The 17,335-nt window shown below is 34.9% G+C and overlaps 63 non-coding genes across 63 annotated transcripts; all 63 read left to right on the top strand.

Moving 5' to 3' along the window:
* Positions 1 to 97: 97 nt before the first annotated feature.
* Positions 98 to 171, top strand: Trnai-aau (transfer RNA isoleucine (anticodon AAU)). The gene has a single exon. It is a non-coding gene; the product is annotated as a tRNA-Ile (tRNA).
* A 168-nt stretch (positions 172 to 339) lies between these two features.
* Trnai-aau (transfer RNA isoleucine (anticodon AAU)) lies at positions 340 to 413 on the top strand. The gene has a single exon. It is a non-coding gene; the product is annotated as a tRNA-Ile (tRNA).
* Positions 414 to 581: 168 nt separating this feature from the next.
* Positions 582 to 655, top strand: Trnai-aau (transfer RNA isoleucine (anticodon AAU)). The gene has a single exon. It is a non-coding gene; the product is annotated as a tRNA-Ile (tRNA).
* Positions 656 to 823: 168 nt separating this feature from the next.
* Trnai-aau (transfer RNA isoleucine (anticodon AAU)) lies at positions 824 to 897 on the top strand. Its single transcript has one exon. It is a non-coding gene; the product is annotated as a tRNA-Ile (tRNA).
* A 168-nt stretch (positions 898 to 1,065) lies between these two features.
* Trnai-aau (transfer RNA isoleucine (anticodon AAU)) lies at positions 1,066 to 1,139 on the top strand. Its single transcript has one exon. It is a non-coding gene; the product is annotated as a tRNA-Ile (tRNA).
* A 167-nt stretch (positions 1,140 to 1,306) lies between these two features.
* On the top strand, positions 1,307 to 1,380 carry Trnai-aau (transfer RNA isoleucine (anticodon AAU)). Its single transcript has one exon. It is a non-coding gene; the product is annotated as a tRNA-Ile (tRNA).
* Positions 1,381 to 1,548: 168 nt separating this feature from the next.
* Trnai-aau (transfer RNA isoleucine (anticodon AAU)) lies at positions 1,549 to 1,622 on the top strand. Its single transcript has one exon. It is a non-coding gene; the product is annotated as a tRNA-Ile (tRNA).
* A 168-nt stretch (positions 1,623 to 1,790) lies between these two features.
* Trnai-aau (transfer RNA isoleucine (anticodon AAU)) lies at positions 1,791 to 1,864 on the top strand. The gene has a single exon. It is a non-coding gene; the product is annotated as a tRNA-Ile (tRNA).
* A 168-nt stretch (positions 1,865 to 2,032) lies between these two features.
* Positions 2,033 to 2,106, top strand: Trnai-aau (transfer RNA isoleucine (anticodon AAU)). The gene has a single exon. It is a non-coding gene; the product is annotated as a tRNA-Ile (tRNA).
* Positions 2,107 to 2,274: 168 nt separating this feature from the next.
* On the top strand, positions 2,275 to 2,348 carry Trnai-aau (transfer RNA isoleucine (anticodon AAU)). Its single transcript has one exon. It is a non-coding gene; the product is annotated as a tRNA-Ile (tRNA).
* Positions 2,349 to 2,516: 168 nt separating this feature from the next.
* Trnai-aau (transfer RNA isoleucine (anticodon AAU)) lies at positions 2,517 to 2,590 on the top strand. Its single transcript has one exon. It is a non-coding gene; the product is annotated as a tRNA-Ile (tRNA).
* Positions 2,591 to 2,758: 168 nt separating this feature from the next.
* Trnai-aau (transfer RNA isoleucine (anticodon AAU)) lies at positions 2,759 to 2,832 on the top strand. The gene has a single exon. It is a non-coding gene; the product is annotated as a tRNA-Ile (tRNA).
* A 167-nt stretch (positions 2,833 to 2,999) lies between these two features.
* On the top strand, positions 3,000 to 3,073 carry Trnai-aau (transfer RNA isoleucine (anticodon AAU)). The gene has a single exon. It is a non-coding gene; the product is annotated as a tRNA-Ile (tRNA).
* Positions 3,074 to 3,241: 168 nt separating this feature from the next.
* Positions 3,242 to 3,315, top strand: Trnai-aau (transfer RNA isoleucine (anticodon AAU)). The gene has a single exon. It is a non-coding gene; the product is annotated as a tRNA-Ile (tRNA).
* A 168-nt stretch (positions 3,316 to 3,483) lies between these two features.
* Positions 3,484 to 3,557, top strand: Trnai-aau (transfer RNA isoleucine (anticodon AAU)). Its single transcript has one exon. It is a non-coding gene; the product is annotated as a tRNA-Ile (tRNA).
* Positions 3,558 to 3,724: 167 nt separating this feature from the next.
* Positions 3,725 to 3,798, top strand: Trnai-aau (transfer RNA isoleucine (anticodon AAU)). The gene has a single exon. It is a non-coding gene; the product is annotated as a tRNA-Ile (tRNA).
* Positions 3,799 to 3,965: 167 nt separating this feature from the next.
* Trnai-aau (transfer RNA isoleucine (anticodon AAU)) lies at positions 3,966 to 4,039 on the top strand. The gene has a single exon. It is a non-coding gene; the product is annotated as a tRNA-Ile (tRNA).
* Positions 4,040 to 4,207: 168 nt separating this feature from the next.
* Positions 4,208 to 4,281, top strand: Trnai-aau (transfer RNA isoleucine (anticodon AAU)). Its single transcript has one exon. It is a non-coding gene; the product is annotated as a tRNA-Ile (tRNA).
* A 168-nt stretch (positions 4,282 to 4,449) lies between these two features.
* Trnai-aau (transfer RNA isoleucine (anticodon AAU)) lies at positions 4,450 to 4,523 on the top strand. The gene has a single exon. It is a non-coding gene; the product is annotated as a tRNA-Ile (tRNA).
* Positions 4,524 to 4,932: 409 nt separating this feature from the next.
* On the top strand, positions 4,933 to 5,006 carry Trnai-aau (transfer RNA isoleucine (anticodon AAU)). Its single transcript has one exon. It is a non-coding gene; the product is annotated as a tRNA-Ile (tRNA).
* Positions 5,007 to 5,174: 168 nt separating this feature from the next.
* On the top strand, positions 5,175 to 5,248 carry Trnai-aau (transfer RNA isoleucine (anticodon AAU)). The gene has a single exon. It is a non-coding gene; the product is annotated as a tRNA-Ile (tRNA).
* A 168-nt stretch (positions 5,249 to 5,416) lies between these two features.
* Trnai-aau (transfer RNA isoleucine (anticodon AAU)) lies at positions 5,417 to 5,490 on the top strand. The gene has a single exon. It is a non-coding gene; the product is annotated as a tRNA-Ile (tRNA).
* Positions 5,491 to 5,658: 168 nt separating this feature from the next.
* Positions 5,659 to 5,732, top strand: Trnai-aau (transfer RNA isoleucine (anticodon AAU)). The gene has a single exon. It is a non-coding gene; the product is annotated as a tRNA-Ile (tRNA).
* A 409-nt stretch (positions 5,733 to 6,141) lies between these two features.
* Positions 6,142 to 6,215, top strand: Trnai-aau (transfer RNA isoleucine (anticodon AAU)). Its single transcript has one exon. It is a non-coding gene; the product is annotated as a tRNA-Ile (tRNA).
* Positions 6,216 to 6,383: 168 nt separating this feature from the next.
* Positions 6,384 to 6,457, top strand: Trnai-aau (transfer RNA isoleucine (anticodon AAU)). The gene has a single exon. It is a non-coding gene; the product is annotated as a tRNA-Ile (tRNA).
* Positions 6,458 to 6,625: 168 nt separating this feature from the next.
* On the top strand, positions 6,626 to 6,699 carry Trnai-aau (transfer RNA isoleucine (anticodon AAU)). Its single transcript has one exon. It is a non-coding gene; the product is annotated as a tRNA-Ile (tRNA).
* A 168-nt stretch (positions 6,700 to 6,867) lies between these two features.
* Trnai-aau (transfer RNA isoleucine (anticodon AAU)) lies at positions 6,868 to 6,941 on the top strand. Its single transcript has one exon. It is a non-coding gene; the product is annotated as a tRNA-Ile (tRNA).
* Positions 6,942 to 7,109: 168 nt separating this feature from the next.
* On the top strand, positions 7,110 to 7,183 carry Trnai-aau (transfer RNA isoleucine (anticodon AAU)). Its single transcript has one exon. It is a non-coding gene; the product is annotated as a tRNA-Ile (tRNA).
* Positions 7,184 to 7,351: 168 nt separating this feature from the next.
* Trnai-aau (transfer RNA isoleucine (anticodon AAU)) lies at positions 7,352 to 7,425 on the top strand. Its single transcript has one exon. It is a non-coding gene; the product is annotated as a tRNA-Ile (tRNA).
* Positions 7,426 to 7,593: 168 nt separating this feature from the next.
* Positions 7,594 to 7,667, top strand: Trnai-aau (transfer RNA isoleucine (anticodon AAU)). Its single transcript has one exon. It is a non-coding gene; the product is annotated as a tRNA-Ile (tRNA).
* A 168-nt stretch (positions 7,668 to 7,835) lies between these two features.
* Trnai-aau (transfer RNA isoleucine (anticodon AAU)) lies at positions 7,836 to 7,909 on the top strand. Its single transcript has one exon. It is a non-coding gene; the product is annotated as a tRNA-Ile (tRNA).
* A 168-nt stretch (positions 7,910 to 8,077) lies between these two features.
* On the top strand, positions 8,078 to 8,151 carry Trnai-aau (transfer RNA isoleucine (anticodon AAU)). The gene has a single exon. It is a non-coding gene; the product is annotated as a tRNA-Ile (tRNA).
* A 168-nt stretch (positions 8,152 to 8,319) lies between these two features.
* On the top strand, positions 8,320 to 8,393 carry Trnai-aau (transfer RNA isoleucine (anticodon AAU)). The gene has a single exon. It is a non-coding gene; the product is annotated as a tRNA-Ile (tRNA).
* Positions 8,394 to 8,561: 168 nt separating this feature from the next.
* Positions 8,562 to 8,635, top strand: Trnai-aau (transfer RNA isoleucine (anticodon AAU)). The gene has a single exon. It is a non-coding gene; the product is annotated as a tRNA-Ile (tRNA).
* A 409-nt stretch (positions 8,636 to 9,044) lies between these two features.
* Trnai-aau (transfer RNA isoleucine (anticodon AAU)) lies at positions 9,045 to 9,118 on the top strand. Its single transcript has one exon. It is a non-coding gene; the product is annotated as a tRNA-Ile (tRNA).
* Positions 9,119 to 9,286: 168 nt separating this feature from the next.
* On the top strand, positions 9,287 to 9,360 carry Trnai-aau (transfer RNA isoleucine (anticodon AAU)). The gene has a single exon. It is a non-coding gene; the product is annotated as a tRNA-Ile (tRNA).
* A 168-nt stretch (positions 9,361 to 9,528) lies between these two features.
* Trnai-aau (transfer RNA isoleucine (anticodon AAU)) lies at positions 9,529 to 9,602 on the top strand. The gene has a single exon. It is a non-coding gene; the product is annotated as a tRNA-Ile (tRNA).
* Positions 9,603 to 10,011: 409 nt separating this feature from the next.
* On the top strand, positions 10,012 to 10,085 carry Trnai-aau (transfer RNA isoleucine (anticodon AAU)). Its single transcript has one exon. It is a non-coding gene; the product is annotated as a tRNA-Ile (tRNA).
* A 168-nt stretch (positions 10,086 to 10,253) lies between these two features.
* On the top strand, positions 10,254 to 10,327 carry Trnai-aau (transfer RNA isoleucine (anticodon AAU)). The gene has a single exon. It is a non-coding gene; the product is annotated as a tRNA-Ile (tRNA).
* A 168-nt stretch (positions 10,328 to 10,495) lies between these two features.
* Positions 10,496 to 10,569, top strand: Trnai-aau (transfer RNA isoleucine (anticodon AAU)). Its single transcript has one exon. It is a non-coding gene; the product is annotated as a tRNA-Ile (tRNA).
* A 410-nt stretch (positions 10,570 to 10,979) lies between these two features.
* On the top strand, positions 10,980 to 11,053 carry Trnai-aau (transfer RNA isoleucine (anticodon AAU)). The gene has a single exon. It is a non-coding gene; the product is annotated as a tRNA-Ile (tRNA).
* A 169-nt stretch (positions 11,054 to 11,222) lies between these two features.
* Trnai-aau (transfer RNA isoleucine (anticodon AAU)) lies at positions 11,223 to 11,296 on the top strand. The gene has a single exon. It is a non-coding gene; the product is annotated as a tRNA-Ile (tRNA).
* A 168-nt stretch (positions 11,297 to 11,464) lies between these two features.
* On the top strand, positions 11,465 to 11,538 carry Trnai-aau (transfer RNA isoleucine (anticodon AAU)). The gene has a single exon. It is a non-coding gene; the product is annotated as a tRNA-Ile (tRNA).
* A 169-nt stretch (positions 11,539 to 11,707) lies between these two features.
* Positions 11,708 to 11,781, top strand: Trnai-aau (transfer RNA isoleucine (anticodon AAU)). The gene has a single exon. It is a non-coding gene; the product is annotated as a tRNA-Ile (tRNA).
* Positions 11,782 to 12,432: 651 nt separating this feature from the next.
* On the top strand, positions 12,433 to 12,506 carry Trnai-aau (transfer RNA isoleucine (anticodon AAU)). Its single transcript has one exon. It is a non-coding gene; the product is annotated as a tRNA-Ile (tRNA).
* A 168-nt stretch (positions 12,507 to 12,674) lies between these two features.
* Trnai-aau (transfer RNA isoleucine (anticodon AAU)) lies at positions 12,675 to 12,748 on the top strand. Its single transcript has one exon. It is a non-coding gene; the product is annotated as a tRNA-Ile (tRNA).
* Positions 12,749 to 12,916: 168 nt separating this feature from the next.
* On the top strand, positions 12,917 to 12,990 carry Trnai-aau (transfer RNA isoleucine (anticodon AAU)). The gene has a single exon. It is a non-coding gene; the product is annotated as a tRNA-Ile (tRNA).
* A 168-nt stretch (positions 12,991 to 13,158) lies between these two features.
* On the top strand, positions 13,159 to 13,232 carry Trnai-aau (transfer RNA isoleucine (anticodon AAU)). The gene has a single exon. It is a non-coding gene; the product is annotated as a tRNA-Ile (tRNA).
* A 168-nt stretch (positions 13,233 to 13,400) lies between these two features.
* Positions 13,401 to 13,474, top strand: Trnai-aau (transfer RNA isoleucine (anticodon AAU)). Its single transcript has one exon. It is a non-coding gene; the product is annotated as a tRNA-Ile (tRNA).
* Positions 13,475 to 13,642: 168 nt separating this feature from the next.
* Trnai-aau (transfer RNA isoleucine (anticodon AAU)) lies at positions 13,643 to 13,716 on the top strand. Its single transcript has one exon. It is a non-coding gene; the product is annotated as a tRNA-Ile (tRNA).
* Positions 13,717 to 13,884: 168 nt separating this feature from the next.
* On the top strand, positions 13,885 to 13,958 carry Trnai-aau (transfer RNA isoleucine (anticodon AAU)). Its single transcript has one exon. It is a non-coding gene; the product is annotated as a tRNA-Ile (tRNA).
* Positions 13,959 to 14,126: 168 nt separating this feature from the next.
* Positions 14,127 to 14,200, top strand: Trnai-aau (transfer RNA isoleucine (anticodon AAU)). The gene has a single exon. It is a non-coding gene; the product is annotated as a tRNA-Ile (tRNA).
* A 168-nt stretch (positions 14,201 to 14,368) lies between these two features.
* Positions 14,369 to 14,442, top strand: Trnai-aau (transfer RNA isoleucine (anticodon AAU)). The gene has a single exon. It is a non-coding gene; the product is annotated as a tRNA-Ile (tRNA).
* Positions 14,443 to 14,610: 168 nt separating this feature from the next.
* On the top strand, positions 14,611 to 14,684 carry Trnai-aau (transfer RNA isoleucine (anticodon AAU)). The gene has a single exon. It is a non-coding gene; the product is annotated as a tRNA-Ile (tRNA).
* A 168-nt stretch (positions 14,685 to 14,852) lies between these two features.
* Positions 14,853 to 14,926, top strand: Trnai-aau (transfer RNA isoleucine (anticodon AAU)). The gene has a single exon. It is a non-coding gene; the product is annotated as a tRNA-Ile (tRNA).
* Positions 14,927 to 15,094: 168 nt separating this feature from the next.
* Positions 15,095 to 15,168, top strand: Trnai-aau (transfer RNA isoleucine (anticodon AAU)). The gene has a single exon. It is a non-coding gene; the product is annotated as a tRNA-Ile (tRNA).
* Positions 15,169 to 15,336: 168 nt separating this feature from the next.
* Trnai-aau (transfer RNA isoleucine (anticodon AAU)) lies at positions 15,337 to 15,410 on the top strand. Its single transcript has one exon. It is a non-coding gene; the product is annotated as a tRNA-Ile (tRNA).
* Positions 15,411 to 15,578: 168 nt separating this feature from the next.
* Trnai-aau (transfer RNA isoleucine (anticodon AAU)) lies at positions 15,579 to 15,652 on the top strand. The gene has a single exon. It is a non-coding gene; the product is annotated as a tRNA-Ile (tRNA).
* A 168-nt stretch (positions 15,653 to 15,820) lies between these two features.
* Trnai-aau (transfer RNA isoleucine (anticodon AAU)) lies at positions 15,821 to 15,894 on the top strand. Its single transcript has one exon. It is a non-coding gene; the product is annotated as a tRNA-Ile (tRNA).
* A 168-nt stretch (positions 15,895 to 16,062) lies between these two features.
* Trnai-aau (transfer RNA isoleucine (anticodon AAU)) lies at positions 16,063 to 16,136 on the top strand. The gene has a single exon. It is a non-coding gene; the product is annotated as a tRNA-Ile (tRNA).
* Positions 16,137 to 16,304: 168 nt separating this feature from the next.
* Trnai-aau (transfer RNA isoleucine (anticodon AAU)) lies at positions 16,305 to 16,378 on the top strand. The gene has a single exon. It is a non-coding gene; the product is annotated as a tRNA-Ile (tRNA).
* A 168-nt stretch (positions 16,379 to 16,546) lies between these two features.
* On the top strand, positions 16,547 to 16,620 carry Trnai-aau (transfer RNA isoleucine (anticodon AAU)). Its single transcript has one exon. It is a non-coding gene; the product is annotated as a tRNA-Ile (tRNA).
* A 412-nt stretch (positions 16,621 to 17,032) lies between these two features.
* Positions 17,033 to 17,106, top strand: Trnai-aau (transfer RNA isoleucine (anticodon AAU)). Its single transcript has one exon. It is a non-coding gene; the product is annotated as a tRNA-Ile (tRNA).
* Positions 17,107 to 17,335: the final 229 nt, after the last annotated feature.

Below are 17,335 nucleotides of genomic sequence, written 5' to 3'. Positions count from 1 at the left end.
ATAAGTTAAATGTAATAAAAATAAGTTCGTTTTAGATAGTGTTGATAAGTACATCATAATCGGAAAAATTTAATAAATAAAGTAAATGCCACGTGTCGGCCGGTTAGCTCAGTTGGTTAGAGCGTCGTGCTAATAACGCGAATGTCGTGGGTTCGATCCCCATACTGGCCATCATTTGCTGTATTTTGCTACAGGAAGCAAATGATTTTAATGAATAACAAAGCATAATCCAACGGAAAGAAATAAGTGAAATGTAATAAAAATAAGTTCGTTTTAGATAGTTTTGATAAGTACATCATAATCGGAAAAATTTAATAAATAAAGTAAATGCCACGTGTCGGCCGGTTAGCTCAGTTGGTTAGAGCGTCGTGCTAATAACGCGAATGTCGTGGGTTCGATCCCCATACTGGCCATCATTTGCTGTATTTTGCTACAGGAAGCAAATGATTTTAATGAATAACAAAGCATAATCCAACGGAAAGAAATAAGTGAAATGTAATAAAAATAAGTTCGTTTTAGATAGTTTTGATAAGTACATCATAATCGGAAAAATTTAATAAATAAAGTAAATGCCACGTGTCGGCCGGTTAGCTCAGTTGGTTAGAGCGTCGTGCTAATAACGCGAATGTCGTGGGGTCGATCCCCATACTGGCCATCATTTGCTGTATTTTGCTACAGGAAGCAAGTGATTTTTATGAATAACAAAGCATAATCCAACGGAAAGAAATAAGTGAAATGTCATAAAAATAAGTTCTTTATAGATAGTTTTGATAAGTACATCATAATGGGAAATATTTAATAAATAAAGTAAATGCCACGTGTCGGCCGGTTAGCTCAGTTGGTTAGAGCGTCGTGCTAATAACGCGAATGTCGTGGGTACGATCCCCATACTGGCCATCATTTGCTGTATTTTGCTACAGGAAGCAAATGATTTTAATGAATAACAAAGCATAATCCAACGGAAAGAAATAAGTGAAATGTCATAAAAATAAGTTCTTTTTAGATAGTTTTGATAAGTACATCATAATCGGAAAAATTTAATAAATAAAGTAAATGCCACGTGCCGGCCGGTTAGCTCAGTTGGTTAGAGCGTCGCGCTAATAACGCGAATGTCGTGGGTTCGATCCCCATACTGGCCATCATTTGCTGTATTTTGCTACAGGAAGCAAATGATTTTAATGAATAACAAAGCATAATCCAACGGAAAGAAATAAGTGAAATGTCATAAAAATAAGTTCGTTTTAGATAGTTTTGATAAGTAAATAATAATAAAAAACATTAAAAAATAAAGAAAATGCCACGTGTCGGCCGGTTAGCTCAGTTGGTTAGAGCGTCGCGCTAATAACGCGAATGTCGTGGGTTCGATCCCCATACTGGCCATCATTTGCTGTATTTTGCTACAGGAAGCAAATGATTTTAATGAATAACAAAGCATAATCCAACGGAAAGAAATAAGTGAAATGTAATAAAAAAAAGTTCGTTTTAGATAGTTTTGATAAGTACATCATAATCGGAAAAATTTAATAAATAAAGTAAATGCCACGTGTCGGCCGGTTAGCTCAGTTGGTTAGAGCGTCGCGCTAATAACGCGAATGTCGTGGGTTCGATCCCCATACTGGCCATCATTTGCTGTATTTTGCTACAGGAAGCAAATTATTTTAATGAATAACAAAGCATAATCCAACGGAAAGAAATAAGTGAAATGTCATAAAAATAAGTTCGTTTTAGATAGTTTTGATAAGTAAATCATAATCCACAAAATTTTATAAATAAAGAAAATGCCACGTGTCGGCCGGTTAGCTCAGTTGGTTAGAGCGTCGTGCTAATAACGCAAATGTCGTGGGTTCGATCCCCATACTGGCCATCATTTGCTGTATTTTGCTACACGAAGCAAATGATTTTAATGAATAACTAAGCATAATCCAACGGAAAGAAATAAGTGAAATGTAATAAAAATAAGTTCGTTTTAGATAGTTTTGATAAGTACATAATAATCGGAAAAATTTAATAAATAAAGAAAATGCCACGTGTCGGCCGGTTAGCTCAGTTGGTTAGAGCGTCGTGCTAATAACGCGAATGTCGTGGGTTCGATCCCCATACTGGCCATCATTTGCTGTATTTTGCTACAGGAAGCAAATGATTTTAATGAATAACAAAGCATAATCCAACGGAAAGAAATAAGTGAAATGTCATAAAAATAAGTTCGTTTTAGATAGTTTTGATAAGTACATCATAATCGGAAAAATTTAATAAATAAAGTAAATGCCACGTGTCGGCCGGTTAGCTCAGTTGGTTAGAGCGTCGTGCTAATAACGCGAATGTCGTGGGTTCGATCCCCATACTGGCTATCATTTGCTGTATTTTGCTACACGAAGCAAATGATTTTAATGAATAACAAAGCATAATCCAACGGAAAGAAATAAGTGAAATGTAATAAAAATAAGTTCGTTTTAGATAGTTTTGATAAGTACATAATAATCCGAAAAATTTAATAAATAAAGAAAATGCCACGTGTCGGCCGGTTAGCTCAGTTGGTTAGAGCGTCGTGCTAATAACGCGAATGTCGTGGGTTCGATCCCCATACTGGCCATCATTTCCTGTATTTTGCTACAGGAAGCAAATGATTTTAATGAATAACAAAGCATAATCCAACGGAAAGAAATAAGTGAAATGTCATAAAAATAAGTTCGTTTTAGATAGTTTTGATAAGTACATCATAATCGGAAAAATTTAATAAATAAAGTAAATGCCACGTGTCGGCCGGTTAGCTCAGTTGGTTAGAGCGTCGTGCTAATAACGCGAATGTCGTGGGTTCGATCCCCATACTGGCCATCATTTGCTGTATTTTGCTACAGGAAGCAAATGATTTTAATGAATAACAAAGCATAATCCAACGGAAAGAAATAAGTGAAATGTAATAAAAAAAAGTTCGTTTTAGATAGTTTTGATAAGTAAATCATAATAAAAAACATTAAAAAATAAAGAAAATGCCACGTGTCGGCCGGTTAGCTCAGTTGGTTAGAGCGTCGTGCTAATAACGCGAATGTCGTGGGTTCGATCCCCATACTGGCTATCATTTGCTGTATTTTGCTACACGAAGCAAATGATTTTAATGAATAACAAAGCATAATCCAACGGAAAGAAATAAGTGAAATGTAATAAAAATAAGTTCGTTTTAGATAGTTTTGATAAGTACATAATAATCCGAAAAATTTAATAAACAAAGAAAATGCCACGTGTCGGCCGGTTAGCTCAGTTGGTTAGAGCGTCGTGCTAATAACGCGAATGTCGTGGGTTCGATCCCCATACTGGCCATCATTTGCTGTATTTTGCTACAGGAAGCAAATGATTTTAATGAATAACAAAGCATAATCCAACGGAAAGAAATAAGTGAAATGTCATAAAAATAAGTTCGTTTTAGATAGTTTTGATAAGTACATCATAATCGGAAAAATTTAATAAATAAAGTAAATGCCACGTGTCGGCCGGTTAGCTCAGTTGGTTAGAGCGTCGTGCTAATAACGCGAATGTCGTGGGTTCGATCCCCATACTGGCCATCATTTGCTGTATTTTGCTACAGGAAGCAAATGATTTTAATGAATAACAAAGCATAATCCAACGGAAAGAAATAAGTGAAATGTAATAAAAAAAAGTTCGTTTTAGATAGTTTTGATAAGTAAATCATAATAAAAAACATTAAAAAATAAAGAAAATGCCACGTGTCGGCCGGTTAGCTCAGTTGGTTAGAGCGTCGTGCTAATAACGCGAATGTCGTGGGTTCGATCCCCATACTGGCCATCATTTGCTGTATTTTGCTACAGGAAGCAAATGATTTTAATGAATAACAAAGCATAATCCAACGGAAAGAAATAAGTGAAATGTAATAAAAAAAAGTTCGTTTTAGATAGTTTTGATAAGTAAATCATAATAAAAAACATTAAAAAATAAAGAAAATGCCACGTGTCGGCCGGTTAGCTCAGTTGGTTAGAGCGTCGTGCTAATAACGCGAATGTCGTGGGTTCGATCCCCATACTGGCTATCATTTGCTGTATTTTGCTACACGAAGCAAATGATTTTAATGAATAACAAAGCATAATCCAACGGAAAGAAATAAGTGAAATGTAATAAAAATAAGTTCGTTTTAGATAGTTTTGATAAGTACATAATAATCCGAAAAATTTAATAAATAAAGAAAATGCCACGTGTCGGCCGGTTAGCTCAGTTGGTTAGAGCGTCGTGCTAATAACGCGAATGTCGTGGGTTCGATCCCCATACTGGCCATCATTTGCTGTATTTTGCTACACGAAGCAAATGATTTTAATGAATAACAAAGAATAATCCAACGGAAAGAAATAAGAGAAATGTCATAAAAATAAGTTCGTTTTAGATAGTTTTGATAAGTACATAATAATCCGAAAAATTTAATAAATAAAGTAAATGCCACGTGTCGGCCGGTTAGCTCAGTTGGTTAGAGCGTCGTGCTAATAACGCGAATGTCGTGGGTTCGATCCCCATACTGGCCATCATTTGCTGTATTTTGCTACAGGAAGCAAATGATTTTAATGAATAACAAAGCATAATCCAACGGAAAGAAATAAGTGAAATGTAATAAAAAAAAGTTCGTTTTAGATAGTTTTGATAAGTAAATCATAATAAAAAACATTAAAAAATAAAGAAAATGCCACGTGTCGGCCGGTTATCTCAGTTGGTTAGAGCGTCGTGCTAATAACGCGAATGTCGTGGGTTCCATCCCCATACTGGCCATCATTTGCTGTATTTTGCTACAGGAAGCAAATGATTTTAATGAATAACAAAGCATAATCCAACGGAAAGAAATAAGTGAAATGTCATAAAAATAAGTTCGTTTTAGAGAGTTTTGATAAGTAAATCATAATCCAAAAAATTTAATAAATAAAGAAAATGCCACGTGTCGGCCGGTTAGCTCAGTTGGTTAGAGCGTCGTGCTAATAACGCAAATGTCGTGGGTTCGATCCCCATACTGGCCATCATTTGCTGTATTTTGCTACACGAAGAAAATGATTTTAATGAATAACAAAGCATAATCCAACGGAAAGAAATAAGTGAAATGTAATAAAAATAAGTTCGTTTTAGATAGTTTTGATAAGTACATCATAATCGGAAAAATTTAATAAATAAAGAATATGCCACGTGTCGGCCGGTTAGCTCAGTTGGTTAGAGCGTCGTGCTAATAACGCGAATGTCGTGGGTTCGATCCCCATACTGGCCATCATTTGCTGTATTTTGCTACAGGAAGCAAATGATTTTAATGAATAACAAAGCATAATCCAACGGAAAGAAATAAGTGAAATGTCATAAAAATAAGTTCGTTTTAGAGAGTTTTGATAAGTAAATCATAATCCAAAAAATTTAATAAATAAAGAAAATGCCACGTGTCGGCCGGTTAGCTCAGTTGGTTAGAGCGTCGTGCTAATAACGCAAATGTCGTGGGTTCGATCCCCATACTGGCCATCATTTGCTGTATTTTGCTACACGAAGAAAATGATTTTAATGAATAACAAAGCATAATCCAACGGAAAGAAATAAGTGAAATGTAATAAAAATAAGTTCGTTTTAGATAGTTTTGATAAGTACATAATAATCCGAAAAATTTAATAAATAAAGTAAATGCCACGTGTCGGCCGGTTAGCTCAGTTGGTTAGAGCGTCGTGCTAATAACGCGAATGTCGTGGGTTCGATCCCCATACTGGCCATCATTTGCTGTATTTTGCTACAGGAAGCAAATGATTTTAATGAATAACAAAGCATAATCCAACGGAAAGAAATAAGTGAAATGTAATAAAAAAAAGTTCGTTTTAGATAGTTTTGATAAGTAAATCATAATAAAAAACATTAAAAAATAAAGAAAATGCCACGTGTCGGCCGGTTATCTCAGTTGGTTAGAGCGTCGTGCTAATAACGCGAATGTCGTGGGTTCCATCCCCATACTGGCCATCATTTGCTGTATTTTGCTACAGGAAGCAAATGATTTTAATGAATAACAAAGCATAATCCAACGGAAAGAAATAAGTGAAATGTCATAAAAATAAGTTCGTTTTAGAGAGTTTTGATAAGTAAATCATAATCCAAAAAATTTAATAAATAAAGAAAATGCCACGTGTCGGCCGGTTAGCTCAGTTGGTTAGAGCGTCGTGCTAATAACGCAAATGTCGTGGGTTCGATCCCCATACTGGCCATCATTTGCTGTATTTTGCTACACGAAGAAAATGATTTTAATGAATAACAAAGCATAATCCAACGGAAAGAAATAAGTGAAATGTAATAAAAATAAGTTCGTTTTAGATAGTTTTGATAAGTACATCATAATCGGAAAAATTTAATAAATAAAGAATATGCCACGTGTCGGCCGGTTAGCTCAGTTGGTTAGAGCGTCGTGCTAATAACGCGAATGTCGTGGGTTCGATCCCCATACTGGCCATCATTTGCTGTATTTTGCTACAGGAAGCAAATGATTTTAATGAATAACAAAGCATAATCCAACGGAAAGAAATAAGTGAAATGTCATAAAAATAAGTTCGTTTTAGAGAGTTTTGATAAGTAAATCATAATCCAAAAAATTTAATAAATAAAGAAAATGCCACGTGTCGGCCGGTTAGCTCAGTTGGTTAGAGCGTCGTGCTAATAACGCAAATGTCGTGGGTTCGATCCCCATACTGGCCATCATTTGCTGTATTTTGCTACACGAAGAAAATGATTTTAATGAATAACAAAGCATAATCCAACGGAAAGAAATAAGTGAAATGTAATAAAAATAAGTTCGTTTTAGATAGTTTTGATAAGTACATAATAATCCGAAAAATTTAATAAATAAAGAAAATGCCACGTGTCGGCCGGTTAGCTCAGTTGGTTAGAGCGTCGTGCTAATAACGCGAATGTCGTGGGTTCGATCCCAATACTGGCCATCATTTGCTGTATTTTGCTACAGGAAGCAAATGATTTTAATGAATAACAAAGCATAATCCAACGGAAAGAAATAAGTGAAATGTCATAAAAATAAGTTCGTTTTAGAGAGTTTTGATAAGTAAATCATAATCCAAAAAATTTAATAAATAAAGAAAATGCCACGTGTCGGCCGGTTAGCTCAGTTGGTTAGAGCGTCGTGCTAATAACGCAAATGTCGTGGGTTCGATCCCCATACTGGCCATCGTTTGCTGTATTTTGCTACACGAAGAAAATGATTTTAATGAATAACAAAGCATAATCCAACGGAAAGAAATAAGTGAAATGTAATAAAAATAAGTTCGTTTTAGATAGTTTTGATAAGTACATAATAATCCGAAAAATTTAATAAATAAAGAAAATGCCACGTGTCGGCCGGTTAGCTCAGTTGGTTAGAGCGTCGTGCTAATAACGCGAATGTCGTGGGTTCGATCCCCATACTGGCCATCATTTGCTGTATTTTGCTACAGGAAGCAAATGATTTTAATGAATAACAAAGCATAATCCAACGGAAAGAAATAAGTGAAATGTCATAAAAATAAGTTCGGTTTAGAGAGTTTTGATAAGTAAATCATAATCCAAAAAATTTAATAAATAAAGAAAATGCCACGTGTCGGCCGGTTAGCTCAGTTGGTTAGAGCGTCGTGCTAATAACGCAAATGTCGTGGGTTCGATCCCCATACTGGCCATCATTTGCTGTATTTTGCTACAGGAAGCAAATGATTTTAATGAATAACAAAGCATAATCCAACGGAAAGAAATAAGTGAAATGTCATAAAAATAAGTTCGTTTTAGATAGTTTTGATAAGTACATAATAATCGGAAAAATTTAATAAATAAAGAAAATGCCACTTGTCGGCCGGTTAGCTCAGTTGGTTAGAGCGTCGTGCTAATAACGCGAATGTCGTGGGTTCGATCCCCATACTGGCCATCATTTGCTGTATTTTGCTACAGGAAGCAAATGATTTTAATGAATAACAAAGCATAATCCAACGGAAAGAAATAAGTGAAATGTCATAAAAATAAGTTCGTTTTAGATAGTTTTGATAAGTAAATCATAATCCAAAACATTTAATAAATAAAGAAAATGCCACGTGTCGGCCGGTTAGCTCAGTTGGTTAGAGCGTCGTGCTAATAACGCGAATGTCGTGGGTTCGATCCCCATACTGGCCATCATTTGCTGTATTTTACTACACGAAGCAAATGATTGTAATGAATAACAAAGCATAATCCAACGGAAAGAAATAAGTGAAATGTAATAAAAATAAGTTCGTTTTAGAGAGTTTTGATAAGTACATAATAATCCAAAAAATTTAATAAATAAAGAAAATGCCACGTGTCGGCCGGTTAGCTCAGTTGGTTAGAGCGTCGTGCTAATAACGCAAATGTCGTGGGTTCGATCCCCATACTGGCCATCATTTGCTGTATTTTGCTACACGAAGAAAATGATTTTAATGAATAACAAAGCATTATCCAACGGAAAGAAATAAGTGAAATGTAATAAAAATAAGTTCGTTTTAGATAGTTTTGATAAGTACATAATAATCCGAAAAATTTAATAAATAAAGAAAATGCCACGTGTCGGCCGGTTAGCTCAGTTGGTTAGAGCGTCGTGCTAATAACGCGAATGTCGTGGGTTCGATCCCCATACTGGCCATCATTTGCTGTATTTTGCTACAGGAAGCAAATGATTTTAATAAATAACAAAGCATAATCCAACGGAAAGAAATAAGTTAAATGTCATAAAAATAAGTTCGTTTTAGAGAGTTTTGATAAGTAAATCATAATCCAAAAAATTTAATAAATAAAGAAAATGCCACGTGTCGGCCGGTTAGCTCAGTTGGTTAGAGCGTCGTTCTAATAACGCAAATGTCGTGGGTTCGATCCCCATACTGGCCATCAATTGCTGTATTTTGCTACACGAAAAAATGATTTTAATGAATAACAAAGCATACTCCAACGGAAAGAAATAAGTGAAATGTCATAAAAATAAGTTCGTTTTAGATAGTTTTGATAAGTAAATCATAATCCAAAACATTTAATAAATAAAGAAAATGCCACGTGTCGGCCGGTTAGCTCAGTTGGTTAGAGCGTCGTGCTAATAACGCGAATGTCGTTGGTTCGATCCCCATACTGGCCATCATTTGCTGTATTTTGCTACACGAAGCAAATGATTGTAATGAATAACAAAGCATAATCCAACGGAAAGAAATAAGTGAAATGTAATAAAAATAAGTTCGTTTTAGAGAGTTTTGATAAGTACATAATAATCCAAAAAATTTAATAAATAAAGAAAATGCCACGTGTCGGCCGGTTAGCTCAGTTGGTTAGAGCGTCGTGCTAATAACGCAAATGTCGTGGGTTCGATCCCCATACTGGCCATCATTTGCTGTATTTTGCTACACGAAGAAAATGATTTTAATGAATAACAAAGCAGTATCCAACGGAAAGAAATAAGTGAAATGTAATAAAAATAAGTTCGTTTTAGATAGTTTTGATAAGTACATAATAATCCGAAAAATTTAATAAATAAAGAAAATGCCACGTGTCGGCCGGTTAGCTCAGTTGGTTAGAGCGTCGTGCTAATAACGCGAATGTCGTGGGTTCGATCCCCATACTGGCCATCATTTGCTGTATTTTGCTACAGGAAGCAAATGATTTTAATAAATAACAAAGCATAATCCAACGGAAAGAAATAAGTTAAATGTCATAAAAATAAGTTCGTTTTAGAGAGTTTTGATAAGTAAATCATAATCCAAAAAATTTAATAAATAAAGAAAATGCCACGTGTCGGCCGGTTAGCTCAGTTGGTTAGAGCGTCGTTCTAATAACGCAAATGTCGTGGGTTCGATCCCCATACTGGCCATCAATTGCTGTATTTTGCTACACGAAAAAATGATTTTAATGAATAACAAAGCATACTCCAACGGAAAGAAATAAGTGAAATGTCATAAAAATAAGTTCGTTTTAGAGAGTTTTGATAAGTAAATCAAAATCCAAAACATTTAATAAATAAAGAAAATGCCACGTGTCGGCCGGTTATCTCAGTTGGTTAGAGCGTCGTGCTAATAACGCGAATGTCGTGGGTTCGATCCCCATACTGGCCATCATTTGCTGTATTTTGCTACACGAAGCAAATGATTGTAATGAATAACAAAGCATAATCCAACGGAAAGAAATAAGTGAAATGTCATAAAAATAAGTTCGTTTTAGAGAGTTTTGATAAGTAAATAATAATCCAAAAAATTTAATAAATAAAGAAAATGCCACGTGTCGGCCGGTTAGCTCAGTTGGTTAGAGCGTCGTGCTAATAACGCAAATGTCGTGGGTTCGATCCCCATACTGGCCATCATTTGCTGTATTTTGCTACACGAAGAAAATGATTTTAATGAATAACAAAGCATTATCCAACGGAAAGAAATAAGTGAAATGTAATAAAAATAAGTTCGTTTTAGATAGTTTTGATAAGTACATAATAATCCGAAAAATTTAATAAATAAAGAAAATGCCACGTGTCGGCCGGTTAGCTCAGTTGGTTAGAGCGTCGTGCTAATAACGCGAATGTCGTGGGTTCGATCCCCATACTGGCCATCATTTGCTGTATTTTGCTACAGGAAGCAAATGATTTTAATAAATAACAAAGCATAATCCAACGGAAAGAAATAAGTTAAATGTCATAAAAATAAGTTCGTTTTAGAGAGTTTTGATAAGTAAATCATAATCCAAAAAATTTAATAAATTAAGAAAATGCCACGTGTCGGCCGGTTAGCTCAGTTGGTTAGAGCGTCATGCTAATAACGCAAATGTCGTGGGTTCGATCCCCATACTGGCCATCATTTGCTGTATTTTGCTACACGAAGAAAATGATTTTAATGAATAACAAAGCATAATCCAACGGAAAGAAATAAGTGAAATGTAATAAAAATAGGTTCGTTTTAGATAGTTTTGATAAGTACATAATAATCCGAAAAATTTAATAAATAAAGAAAATGCCACGTGTCGGCCGGTTAGCTCAGTTGGTTAGAGCGTCGTGCTAATAACGCGAATGTCGTGGGTTCGATCCCAATACTGGCCATCATTTGCTGTATTTTGCTACACGAAGCAAATGATTTTAATGAATAACAAAGCATAATCCAACGGAAAGAAATAAGTGAAATGTCATAAAAATAAGTTCGTTTTAGAGAGTTTTGATAAGTAAATCATAATAAAAAAAAATGTAATAAATAAAGTAAATGCCACGTGTCGGCCGGTTAGCTCAGTTGGTTAGAGCGTCGTGCTAATAACGCGAATGTCGTGGGTTCGATCCCCATACTGGCCATCATTTGCTGTATTTTGCTACAGGAAGCAAATGATTTTAATGAATAACGAAGCATAATCCAACGGAAAGAAATAAGTGAAATGTAATAAAAATAAGTTCGTTTTAGATAGTTTTGATAAGTAAATAATAATTCAAAAAATTTAATAAATAAAGAAAATGCCACGTGTCGGACGGTTAGCTCAGTTGGTTAGAGCGTCGTGCTAATAACGCGAATGTCGTGGGTTCGATCCCCATACTGGCCATCATTTGCTGTATTTTGCTACAGGAAGCAAATGATTTTAATGAATAACGAAGCATAATCCAACGGAAAGAAATAAGTGAAATGTCATAAAAATAAGTTCGTTTTAGATAGTTTTGATAAGTAAATCATAATAAAAAAAAATTTAATAAATAAAGTAAATGCCACGTGTCGGCCGGTTAGCTCAGTTGGTTAGAGCGTCGTGCTAATAACGCGAATGTCGTGGGTTCGATCCCCATACTGGCCATCATTTGCTGTATTTTGCTACAGGAAGCAAATGATTTTAATGAATAACAAAGCATAATCCAACGGAAAGAAATAAGTGAAATGTCATAAAAATAAGTTTGTTTTAGATAGTTTTGATAAGTAAATCATAATCCAAAAAGTTAAATAAATAAAGAATATTCCATGTGTCGGTCGGTTAGCTCAGTTGGTTAGAGCGGCGTGCTAATAACGCGAATGTCGTGGGTGCGATCCCCATACTGGCCATCATTTGCTGTATTTTGCTACACGAAGCAAATGATTTTAATGAATAACAAAGCATAATCCAACGGAAAGATATAAGGGAAATGTGATAAAAATAAGTTCGTTTTAGATAGTTTTGATAAGTACATCATAATCCGAAAATTTTCATAAATAAAGAAAATGCCACGTGTTGGCCGCTACCTCAGTTGGTTAGATCGTCGTGCTAATAACGCGAATGTCGTGGGTTCGATCCCCATACTGGCCATCATTTGCTGTATTTTGCTACAGGAAGCAAATGATTTTAATGAATAAGAAAGCATAATCCAACGGAAAGAAATAAGTGAAATGTAATAAAAATAAGTTTGTTTTAGATAGTTTTGATAAGTAAATCATAATCCAAAAAATTTAATAAATAAAGAATATTCCGCGTGTCGGCCGGTTAGCTCAGTTGGTTAGAGCGTCGTGCCAATAACGCGAATGTCGTGGGTTCGATCCCTATACTGGCCATCATTTGCTGTATTTTGCTACACGAAGCAAATGATTTTAATGAATAACAAAGCATAATCCAACGGAAAGAAATAAGTGAAATGTAATAAAAATTAATTCGTTTTAGATAGTTTTGATAAGTACATCATAATCGGAAAAATTTAATAAATAAAGAAAATGCCACGTGTCGGCCGGTTAGCTCAGTTGGTTAGAGCGTCGTGCTAATAACGCGAATGTCGTGGGTTCGATCCCCATACTGGCCATCATTTGCTGTATTTTGCTACATGAAGAAAATGATTTTAATGAATAACAAAGCATAATCCAACGGAAAGCAATAAGTGAAATATAATAACAATAAGTTCGTTTTAGATAGTTTTGATAAGTACATAATAATCGGAAAAATTTAATAAATAAAGTAAATGACACGTGTCGGCCGGTTAGCTCAGTTGGTTAGAGCGTCGTGCTAATAACGCGAATGTCGTGGGTTCGATCCCCATACTGGCCATCATTTGCTGTATTTTGCTACACGAAGCAAATGATTTTAATGAATAACAAAGAATAATCATACGGAAAGAAATAAGTGAAATGTACTAAACATAAGTTCGTTTTAGATAGTTTTGATAAGTAAATCATAATAAAAAAAATTTAATAAATAAAGAATATTCCACGTGTCGGCCGGTTAGCTCAGTTGGTTAGAGCGTCGTGCTAATAACGCGAATGTCGTGGGTTCGATCCCCATACTGGCCATCATTTGCTGTATTTTGCTACACGAAGCAAATGATTTTAATGAATAACAAAGCCAAATCCAACGGAAAGAAATAAGTGAAATGTCATAAAAATAAGTTCGTTTTAGATAGTTTTGATAAGTAAATCATAATCCAAAAAATTTAATAAATAAAGAAAATGCCACGTGTCGGCCGGTTAGCTCAGTTGGTTAGAGCGTCGTGCCAATAACGCGAATGTCGTGGGTTCGATCCCCATACTGGCCATCATTTGCTGTATTTTGCTACACGAAGCAAATTGATTTAATGAATAACAAAACATAATCCAACGGAAAGAAATAAGTGAAATGTAATAAAAATTAATTCGTTTTAGATAGTTTTGATAAGTAAATCATAATCCAAAAAATTTAATAAATAAAGTAAATGTGACGTGTCGGCCGGTTAGCTCAGTTGGTTAGAGCGTCGTGCTAATAACGCGAATGTCGTGGGTTCGATCCCCATACTGGCCATCATTTGCTGTATTTTGCTACACGAAGCAAATGATTTTAATGAATAACAAAGCATAATCCAACGGAAAGAAATAAGTGAAATGTAATAAAAATAAGTTCGTTTTAGATAGTTTTGATAAGTACATAATAATCGGAAAAATTTAATAAATAAAGTAAATGCCACGTGTCGGCCGGTTAGCTCAGTTTGTTAGAGCGTCGTGCTAATAACGCGAATGTCGTGGGTTCGATCCCCATACTGGCCATCATTTGCTGTATTTTGCTACACGAAGCAAATGATTTTAATGAATAACAAAGCCAAATCCAACGGAAAGAAATAAGTGAAATGTCATAAAAATAAGTTCGTTTTAGATAGTTTTGATAAGTACATAATAATCGGAAACATTTAATAAATAAAGTAAATGCCACGTGTCGGCCGGTTAGCTCAGTTGGTTAGAGCGTCGTGCTAATAACGCGAATGTCGTGGGTTCGATCCCCATACTGGCCATCATTTGCTGTATTTTGCTACACGAAGCAAATGATTTTAATGAATAACAAAGCCAAATCCAACGGAAAGAAATAAGTGAAATGTCATAAAAATAAGTTCGTTTTAGATAGTTTTGATAAGTACATAATAATCGGAAAAATTTAATAAATAAAGTAAATGCCACGTGTCGGCCGGTTAGCTCAGTTGGTTAGAGCGTCGTGCTAATAAAGCGAATGTCGTGGGTTCGATCCCCATACTGGCCATCATTTGCTGTATTTTGCTACACGAAGCAAATGATTTTAATGAATAACAAAGCATAATCAAACGGAAAGAAATAAGTGAAATGTAATAAAAATAAGTTCGTTTTAGATAGTTTTGATAAGTACATAATAATCGGAAAAATTTAATAAATAAAGTAAATGCCACGTGTCGGCCGGTTAGCTCAGTTGGTTAGAGCGTCGTGCTAATAACGCGAATGTCGTGGGTTCGATCCCCATACTGGCCATCATTTGCTGTATTTTGCTACACGAAGCAAATGATTTTAATGAATAACAAAGCATAATCAAACGGAAAGAAATAAGTGAAATGTAATAAAAATAAGTTCGTTTTAGATAGTTTTGATAAGTACATAATAATCGGAAAAATTTAATAAATAAAGTAAATGCCACGTGTCGGCTGGTTAGCTCAGTTGGTTAGAGCGTCGTGCTAATAACGCGAATGTCGTGGGTTCGATCCCCATACTGGCCATCATTTGCTGTATTTTGCTACACGAAGCAAATGATTTTAATGAATAACAAAGCATAATCAAACGGAAAGAAATAAGTGAAATGTCATAAAAATAAGTTCGTTTTAGATAGTTTTGATAAGTACATAATAATCGGAAAAATTTAATAAATAAAGTAAATGCCACGTGTCGGCCGGTTAGCTCAGTTGGTTAGAGCGTCGTGCTAATAACGCGAATGTCGTGGGTTCGATCCCCATACTGGCCATCATTTGCTGTATTTTGCTACACGAAGCAAATGATTTTAATGAATAACAAAGCATAATCAAACGGAAAGAAATAAGTGAAATGTAATAAAAATAAGTTCGTTTTAGATAGTTTTGATAAGTACATAATAATTGGAAAAATTTAATAAATAAAGTAAATGCCACGTGTCGGCCGGTTAGCTCAGTTGGTTAGAGCGTCGTGCTAATAACGCGAATGTCGTGGGTTCGATCCCCATACTGGCCATCATTTGCTGTATTTTGCTACACGAAGCAAATGATTTTAATGAATAACAAAGCCAAATCCAACGGAAAGAAATAAGTGAAATGTCATAAAAATAAGTTCGTTTTAGATAGTTTTGATAAGTACATAATAATTGGAAAAATTTAATAAATAAAGTAAATGCCACGTGTCGGCCGGTTAGCTCAGTTGGTTAGAGCGTCGTGCTAATAACGCGAATGTCGTGGGTTCGATCCCCATACTGGCCATCATTTGCTGTATTTTGCTACACGAAGCAAATGATTTTAATGAATAACAAAGCATAATCAAACGGAAAGAAATAAGTGAAATGTAATAAAAATAAGTTCGTTTTAGATAGTTTTGATAAGTACATAATAATTGGAAAAATTTAATAAATAAAGTAAATGCCACGTGTCGGCCGGTTAGCTCAGTTGGTTAGAGCGTCGTGCTAATAACGCGAATGTCGTGGGTTCGATCCCCATACTGGCCATCATTTGCTGTATTTTGCTACACGAAGCAAATGATTTTAATGAATAACAAAGCATAATCAACCGGAAAGAAATAAGTGAAATGTAATAAAAATAAGTTCGTTTTAGATAGTTTTGATAAGTACATAATAATTGGAAAAATTTAATAAATAAAGTAAATGCCACGTGTCGGCCGGTTAGCTCAGTTGGTTAGAGCGTCGTGCTAATAACGCGAATGTCGTGGGTTCGATCCCCATACTGGCCATCATTTGCTGTATTTTGCTACACGAAGCAAATGATTTTAATGAATAAGAAAGCCAAATCCAACGGAAAGAAATAAGTGAAATGTCATAAAAATAAGTTCGTTTTAGATAGTTTTTATAAGTACATAATAATCGGAAAAATTTAATAAATAAAGTAAATGCCACGTGTCGGCCGGTTAGCTCAGTTGGTTAGAGCGTCGTGCTAATAACGCGAATGTCGTGGGTTCGATCCCCATACTGGCCATCAGTTGCTGTATTTTGCTACACGAAGCAAATGATTTTAATGAATAACAAAGCATAATCCAACTGAAAGAAATAAGTGAAATGTAATAAAAATAAGTTCGTTTTAGATAGTTTTGATAAGTACATAATAATCAGAAAAATTTAATAAATAAAGTAAATGCCACGTGTGGGCCGGTTAGCTCAGTTGGTTAGAGCGTCGTGCTAATAACGCGAATGTCGTGGGTTCGATCCCCATACTGGCCATCATTTGCTGTATTTTGCTACACGAAGCAAATGATTTTAATGAATAACAAAGCCGAATCCAACGGAAAGAAATAAGTGAAATGTCATAAAAATAAGTTCGTTTTAGATAGTTTTGATAAGTAAATCATAATCCAAAACATTTAATAAATAAAGAATATTCCACGTGTCTGCCGGTTAGCTCAGTTTGTTAGAGCGTCGTGCCAATAACGCAAATGTCGTGGGTTCGATCCCTATACTGGCCATCATTTGCTGTATTTTGCTACACGAAGCAAATGATTTTAATGAATAACAAAGCATAATGCAACGGAAAGAAATAAGTGAAATGTAATAAAAATTAATTCGTTTTATAGATAGTTTTGATAAGTACATCATAATCGGAAAAATTTAATAAATAAAGTAAATGACACGTGTCGGCCGGTTAGCTCAGTTGGTTAGAGCGTCGTGCTAATAACGCGAATGTCGTGGGTTCGATCCCCATACTGGCCATCATTTGCTGTATTTTGCTACACGAAGCAAATGATTTTAATGAATAACAAAGCATAATCCAACGGAAAGAAATAAGTGAAATGTAATAAAAATTAATTCGTTTTATAGATAGTTTTGATAAGTAAATCATAATCGGAAAAATTTAATAAAAAAAGAAAATTCCACGTGTCGGCCGGTTAGCTAAGTTGGTTAGAGCGTCGTGCTAATAACGCGAATGTCGTCGGTTCGA

This window comes from Euprymna scolopes, chromosome 22 (assembly GCF_053919585.1).
Source record: "Euprymna scolopes isolate OS-2025 chromosome 22, ASM5391958v1, whole genome shotgun sequence".
Taxonomy (NCBI): domain Eukaryota; kingdom Metazoa; phylum Mollusca; class Cephalopoda; order Sepiida; family Sepiolidae; genus Euprymna; species Euprymna scolopes.
The sequence above is the reverse complement of the archived record's forward strand: the minus strand, read 5'-3'. Positions and strand labels throughout refer to the sequence as shown.